Genomic DNA, 8006 nt, shown 5'->3' on the forward strand with positions numbered 1-8006 from the left:
TGGAGAATAACAATTAGCAAACGCTCAACCCCTTAAAACTACAAAGGTGTTTTTTTTTCTTATGGAGCCTGTGATATTGAGTGTGTTGCATTTTACTGTGTGAATTCTAACAGCGATGATTACTAGTCCCAAAGCCCCAGGGATCCGGGGGACACCTGCTTTTATATCTATTCTCTTTTCACTTGCTGCAGGGAGAATTAATATACACATGAATAACATTGTTCTTCAATTATCTTACCATTTCTGTGAACACGGATTCCTGTTTTACTCTCATTTTGCAACACCGGCAACTTTTAGGTTTCCTCTGAAAGGGTTTATTGAACCCTTCAACAAGAGAATGTAATTTTGTGGTGGTTTTAGGGAAATAATGGGAAGCTAACTTCTGTCTCATTGAGGACTCCAGGCAAGATAAAAATTTTTCCTTAGAACATTGGTTCCTTTCCTTGAGTCAGCACCTAATATATGCCCGCCCTCCTCTCAGGTAGCCCACAGCTCAGGGAGGGAGAGGGGCAGGTGTGTAAGGTGCAGAAGCAGTCGGGGAAAAGGAGGGTTTAGAGTCTCCCAAATCCTGCACGGACAGACATTCCCAGGTTAGAAGTTCCCAGAAGAGAGACTGGTATGTGCTAAGGTACAGAGGTGCAAAATGGCACATGGGGTGTTGGTGCTTAGAAAGCAGTAACATCCAAATAATTTGCTCTTGTCAAGTGTGACAAGGCCTCACCTACTTGCGAAGGTTAGATTTCATCCCATAAGCGGTGACTAACACCTGAAGAGGGTGTGTAAACTTAAAACCTGCTTTTTATCGATTGTTTATTCCATTGGAATATCAATGAACAAAATACAGCACCTCCTTTTGAATCTGAAGTTGGTCAAACCTGAGGCCAAATTTCAGATTAAGATTATATCTAGAAGCTGAAAATTTTATGCAGATTCAACGCAAAAAGTCCCAGTTGATTTGGAAATTCTCTAAACATTCTGGTAATTGGATTTGGCCTGTGTGCAGTAATAGGAGGTTCTTTATATGTAGATCTTTGGCAGGGCTGTATCTCTGTGTCTTTTATTTCTGAGATTTGGGGAAGTGGGGCATTAATACGGGCTCATCACTGACACCTTTAATTGAAAGTTTGAATTGTCAAATATGTCCAAAGTGCACTGTGGCAGCTAGTCCATACAGCATTGTTTTGTTTATAAAACCTTAAGAAATATTCAGGCAAGAGCTGCAAAAGTCACAGTAGAAAAATAAAGCACGACCTAGATACATTCCTTCTTAATCACCCAAGGCAAACACTTGTATGAATTAGTTTATAGAAACACTTGCATGTATTAGATTCTATGTTGCCTCCATTTCTTCCTAACAGGCCCCCCCACCACACAGCGTTGTCCATCACGCGGACCCCAGGAAAATCCCACAGGTGTCCTTCTTAGGGCCAACAGCTAAGCACCGGTTCATAGTCAGTGCCTGAGGCATGCAAGAAATCAATTTATTATTTTTTGCACAACTTTCCGCCTTTTAAAACTAATGCTTTTTACAATGGGGAGAAATGCACCAATGCTACACAATCAAGACCTTCCTTCGTGGAAGATGGGTAAACAGAATCTCTCTGTCTCTCCCCCTTCCCTTCTGCTTGGCCTTCGGCCACGCTGTGCATAGCCCTGCACGCTTGGCATGGTCCAGCATCCCCCATTATGTTGGAAGTCATTTAACTTCTTCTCTTTCTTTTCCTGGCAAAAGGAGCTAATAATACCCCCCCTTCAGGATTGAGTGAGAAAAATATGTTTAAAATGCCTGAGACCAGTGCCCAGTACAGAGCAGGTCCTTCATAAATGTTAGCTCCTTTCCCTCCTGTTTCTATCCTTCTCTTGATTCGAGAGTAAATCATCAAAACTCCAGAAAGGCGCTGCCTGGTGCGGCTCAGTGGGTTGAGCACCAGCCTGCAAACTAAAAGGTCACCAGTGTGATTCCCAGTCAGGCACATGCTGGGGTTGCAGGCTGAGTCCCCAGGAGGCCAACCAATGTTTCTCTCTCTCCCTTTCACCCACCCTTCCCCTCTATCTAAAAAATAAATAAAATCTTAAAAACGAAACAAAACAAAAAAACCCTCCAGGAAGCACACAGCCTTTAGACTGCTACAGTGGTAAGTGGCCATTAGTTCATGCTGTTCTGTGCTGTTCTGTGGGGTTTACCTCTTAAATAGGTTAGTTCAATAAAATACTTTTTCTTAGCTTACAGATTTTCTGCCCCAATCACTCCGTAAAGATTTTGAGTTTTTCCAGCATAGAGTTCGAGTCATTAACCAGCCTCCCACCCTTGCTCCCCAGTTGCTGTTCTGAGAGGAATCCACTTCCATCAGTATTTGCTCATCACTGGACGTGGCCCACAACCCTGATGTGATCCCCAAAGCCAGGAGCCCCCTGAGCTCTGGGCACGGCCGCCCCATCTGCACAGAGAAGCAGCTTGCGCCCGACTGGCCTGGCTTCAAATCCGGAGAGAGTCTCTGAGCCCCGGGTGCCCAGTGTTGACTTCCTTATTGGCAGATACTACCTGACAGACCCTATCTTGCTCATCAGTCAAGTCAACGGCCTAAAGGGCACTACTCTCAAAGACTTGGTTCAAAAGTTAATCTTTGACTTAAAGGGACAACAGAATGTGTGCAATGGGACAGTCCCCACTGCACATATCCTGTAACTGGTGCATCCACCTACTCTTAATATCCTGGAAATGCCAAGATGTTGGCAAACTGTGACCGCACCAAGTTTGGCAGTGAACGTGACAATCAAAATAGAGCCAAGGGACTGACTTAAGAATGAAAAGCCACACAGGAAAAAGCGGAAGAACCCTAGTGTCGGCACCAAGACATGTGGTAGGGAGCACGCTGGTTTGCACAACATCAGTGCTCCTGAGTAGCACTGATATAACTGCCTGCCTAAGAGGGACCCCGGGACAGAGCTGGTGACTGACGTGCAGAGATAACAATGCTGCCGCAACATTGCCCTGCTTCATCTGTACTTTTAATTTGAAAGGATGTTCAAAGTAATTTTTATTTTAGTGTTTGATAAGCTCAGAGGGCAGGAAAGAAATGGTACCTTCATTATAATTTTGGGAAGGGAGTATTTTTCAGGAAATATACAAATCCAGAGAAGAAGCCTTTGGATAGACTGTGCTCCAATCTGGGATTTAGGAGGCTTGAACATCCTATACTGCAGGAAGCTTCTTGTTTGCTCTGGATTTCCTAAGAGGCCGGTACAGCCAACTGCTAACTGCTAGTGGAAATTAATTTAGTAATTCCCACCTTCAGGCCAGTCCAGAAGCCCTCCTAGAGGATGGTGTGTTTTCTTGCTGTCTGCCCTGGTGGTCAGAGGGCAGGGTCTGCTGTCTTCTGGGATGGCTGGTGCCTGTGCTGCCTGACAGCCATTCAGTCCTTCGACTAGAGGCCTCCTTTGTCTGCCATTATGTAGGACAAGTGCCACCCTCTCCAGAGCCCTTCCCACCCAGGGTCCCCTGACCCGGATGGAATGCACCCCACTGCCTGCAGCACCCCAGTGTTCTGGCAAGAAGAGCGGGGAAAGACTAAATGCCCTATTTTACTTCTTGTTAGATTCAGAGGAAGACGGAGGAAGTTGAAGCACTTGATTAAATAAAAGTCACGGTCATCTGTCACATTTATTATTTATGAAATGTTGGCCTCTTATTGAGAATCAAAAATTAAAGTTATGACAACATAATTTTCGCTGGAGACATGAGGGGGAGTTAGAAAGACTCCTTCCTCTCAATGGAAAAAAAAATCCCTTTTTACACATCTCTGTCTTTTCTTCCCAAGTCAGTCAGTCTACAAAGTGCCGGAAGGTTTAGCTGATTATAGTTGCGCAATGCTTATTTGACCAGGACGACCTAGATTGATCAGCTGTTGCGTTGCTTGGAATAGCCTACCGAGTGAAGAACTGCAAGAGCCTGTTCAGAAAGACACAGATCTACAGCATCATTTTGGTAAATAAAAAGTGTTCAGCAAATGTTGAGTAAACTGACAAATATCTCAAGTTCCAAAGGTTTAACCACATTGTATATTTTTAAAAGGCTGATGTTAAGCCTTTTAGAAATCATTTTGCTTTTAACTTATTTTTCATTCCAAAACAATCCCTGGAAATAGTTCCTCTGCTTTTCAAATAGGCGGTCTGATAAATAAAATGCATTAATATTTTATGACTCAGATGTGTGAGAATGATATACATTGCTCCATCTACTGAACTCTTACTAAGTGAAAGCTACTGAAATGTGGGCTTTATGTGATTTGTCTCTTTAAATCCTTTTAACAATCATGAGATATAGAATCATCATTCCCATTTTAAAGATGGGAACACAGTGACTCAGAGACTTAAGGAACATATTAGAAGGCAGAGGGCCTCTAGCAAGTTACTTACGTAAGTGTTAGAGCCTCAGTTACTAACAGAGCTCTGGATTCCAGTCATTTATATAATAGCCAATGTTCAGAGACTAGAGCAACAATACTCGTAAACAAGTCTTGCATTAGGTTCACAGTACTCCAGGAATCTCTTTTTATTTCCTTTGGCACCGAGGTGCATTGTCCCTATTTTTCAGCCTTGTGTAGGGCCTGAGTCTTTCAATGATTAGCAGTAAATAGTGTTGTACACGCTGAAGTCTTTCACTAAGTGCCAGTTGAGAGGAAAACATGTTTTTCGGTTGGACTTCTTATCTGAGTTACAACAATAAGGAGGCCCAACAGTTCCTGGCTTATCAAGGTCAGAGTCAAATCTAGCAACTTAGGTGTTCACACCAAGTATCATAGTAGGACATCTACCCTCAAATTAGGAATGTAGGGCTGGCTCTGGTGTGCACAAAGGGGCCCCATGCTGAAGAACCCCTGCCTGACCTGGGGTCCCCTGCTCCATCTTCCCCTATCACCTGCCATGGTGAGGGCGATCCTGCCTCATGACCTGGAGGGGTAATGTGGCCATTGTTTAGGAGGGTAAAATTGCCATCATATTTTAAGAACTCATTCTAAAATTGGACCCTCTATAATATGGTGCCTTAGGACAAAGCCTGGTCTCTGTATCGTGTTTGTGGTCTGCACAAAGGTAATATTTTTTTCTTCCAAATTCTCAGAGTGACATCCCCAATCTAAATGAAAAAAGAATTTTAACGTATTTGGCCTCATATAAAGAAAAGGTGGGCAGGCAGGGTATCCGAGTCATTCACTTCAAAACTCTGGAGTCTTCCCTAGCTCTTCCCCCTCCCGCATTATCTCCCAGCCCCCAACAAGGAACAGAGCTAAATTTATCTCAGGCCTTGTGAAGGACAGAGTAGGTACTTGACAAAAATTTACTGAAAGGACAAAGGAAAAGTGAGAGGGAGGGAAGAAAAGAAAAAGAGGGAGGAAGACTTGGAAATTCAGTATTCGAAATTTCACCCTAATGTTGTCAGGAAACAGCTCTTTTAGAAGTTAATTTGGCAGTGTATATTAAAAATCTAAAGAATGTGCACATCTGTTAAACCAGCAATTCTGTATTTAGAAGGATGTATGAAAAGATTGTGCTATAAATCAGAGTATTGTTCTAATTATAAAATATTGCAGTCCACGTAAATGTCCCCCAAGAGGGAATAAGGTCAGTGACTTCCAGTACATCGATACCCATTCTTCGCCCTGGTCTTTCCCATGTCATAAATTGTACCACCATTAAACCAGTTGCTCAAGCTAGGAACTCAGGATCCTTCAAAAATGTCCCCCCTCTCTTTCAACCTGTCATTTCAAGTCCTATCATTTTCCAAAATATACAGTGTCATAGCTATATGAACTTAAGCAAGCAATAGATGGGTCAATCCTCCAGATACAGTGTATACAGAAGAAATGAATATTTTCAAAGGTTTACTCACCATGGATACAGAGGAAATACACTGTGAAAGTAGCCACGTAAGTGGGTGTCAATGACTCCACTGACATCATGGAGGTAAAATTACTTCAACTGAAAGCCATTGAGAAACATGGACAAAGAAGAATTAGAAAACAATGATACAGCGTTGTACACAGAAGACATATATACGGTACTATGTACTTCATGGGTGACTTAAGAGATTTTTCAAAGTTAATTTTGATTAGATGCAGTCAGTACCACCTTAATAACCTGAGCATCAGGGTCCTCACTCTCGTGCTTCTCCCTCTGGACCCTCTCAGAGGGCAAGGAGTCTACGGGCCTAAGGAACCGTGCCCACCCAAAGCCTACCTCCTCCCTCCAAGACCCCACTGGAGAAATCCAGGACCCTAGACCTCCCTCCTCAAACTAGACCTGCACGAGTCTCTTCTCCAGGCACTTCCACCTGAGGGTGGATCCTGGCTGGGGTGGGTGGTGTAGATGGAGCTTAAACTAGCGGGCTCAGGTGTCCACAGGTGAGGTGAGCGAGCACTTCAGTTCACCATGTTGGCTGGAGCAAAAGATGGGAAGAAGATGGAAGCGGGGTCTTCTTCCATTTGTCCTCTTGCTTCAGACCCACAAATGTTAGCAGCCATCCTGGATGCACTGTTTACTGCTCACTATCTGACTAACTGCCCTACTCCATCATATCTCCTATCCAACTCCTATTACCTCTGCACCACTCCAAACCCCCACCATCTCTCATTTGGGTTAGTGCTGTACACCCCTAAATGGTCTCCAATGTTATACTCTAGCCTCCCAATCCATTCTCCTCCACAAAGCAGGCAGAGTGAACTTCCTAAAATATAAATCAGGTCATGTTCCTGCCACAGACTGAAAATACAGTACATACCACTTGCCATGGCATAGAAGCCTTCCAGCTTCATGTCTCAGCCTCATTACAGGTGAGCTTGCTGACCATCTTTCCTTTTCTAGTGCTTGCTAAGAATTTCCCCACCCCAGGGCCTTTGCACATGCTGCTCCTACCTAGAACGTTCTTCAGTGTTCATACACCATTTCTTCATCTTTCAAGTCCAAACTCTCTCTGTTCCCTCAGACAGACCTTCTGCAGCTAACTTGTGTCCCCTTATTACTTTCTGTCCTGGTATCCTGTTCTTTTCCTTTATGGCATTTCTTTACAAATCAGTCTTCTGTATGTGTGTTTCTTGATTTGTGTAATGCCCCACCAAATTGTAAGCACTATGTTTAATAATGTATGTACTAGAACTTAGTACTTCATAGTACATGTGTACAATTAATATATCTATACAATGGGATATCACTTAGTCAATGAAAATAATGTTTTCTATGGATATTACTGGCATAGAAAAATTGCACACAACACAATTTTAAATGAAAAGAAATCTTATATAGTAATATAACCCCATTTTGTTTTTTAAAATGTGGATACATACTACATATATGTTTATATAATATTACCCATATGTGTGTGCTTTAAAAATCTGCAGCGTTACAGTGGTTATCTGGATTGGGAAATTGTGAGTGCAGTTTATTTTCTCTATTTTTCATTTCTTTTAAAATAATAGCCTTGTATTATCTTTGTAATATGAACATGTTTTAATTTTTATAACTAAATAAATGCACTCACATCTACCCGTATAAAAACTATCACAGGAAACTGACATTTTACTGGGCAGTGGTCTAGATGTCCTGCATTATGGGAATGTGGAGCCAGGGTTTGGCGCATCCCCTCAGTAATATTAGGCACCCGTTAAAAATCATTGAGAAGACTGCCACTGTGTGGAAAAGGCTAATTATATAATATTAACTTAGAAATGAAAGGAAAATGGGATAAAATGATATAAATAATTTTAGAATGATGATATTGCTTTGCAGTGATAGAATTATGGTGACTTTTTGTTTGTTTACCAAACTTTCTATCATATTACTTCCTACATTAAAACTTAATTTTAAATTTAAGTATGTGCTTGAGCAATTTATGTATGATCTCACCTTGTTAAATGCTAATTTTTTTGTAAGAATATTTGTGTAATTTCGCCTGTCTATATAAATTCAAAATAAAATCAAATTCCCTGGGATATGTAATGCATCACTAATTCCAC

At 42.0% G+C, this 8006-nt stretch overlaps 1 long non-coding RNA gene across 1 annotated transcript; it reads right to left on the bottom strand.

The window, feature by feature from the left end:
* Positions 1-3642: 3642 nt before the first annotated feature.
* Positions 3643-6013, bottom strand: LOC150013501 (uncharacterized). The gene is made up of 2 exons (XR_016510571.1): positions 5888-6013; positions 3643-3949 (listed from the first exon to the last, which is right to left on the bottom strand). It is a non-coding gene; the product is annotated as an uncharacterized LOC150013501 (long non-coding RNA).
* Between the last annotated feature and the right edge of the window lie 1993 nt (positions 6014-8006).

Source organism: Furipterus horrens, unplaced genomic scaffold (assembly GCF_987537825.1).
Source record: "Furipterus horrens unplaced genomic scaffold, mFurHor1.1.pri manual_scaffold_4, whole genome shotgun sequence".
Lineage (NCBI taxonomy): Eukaryota > Metazoa > Chordata > Mammalia > Chiroptera > Furipteridae > Furipterus > Furipterus horrens.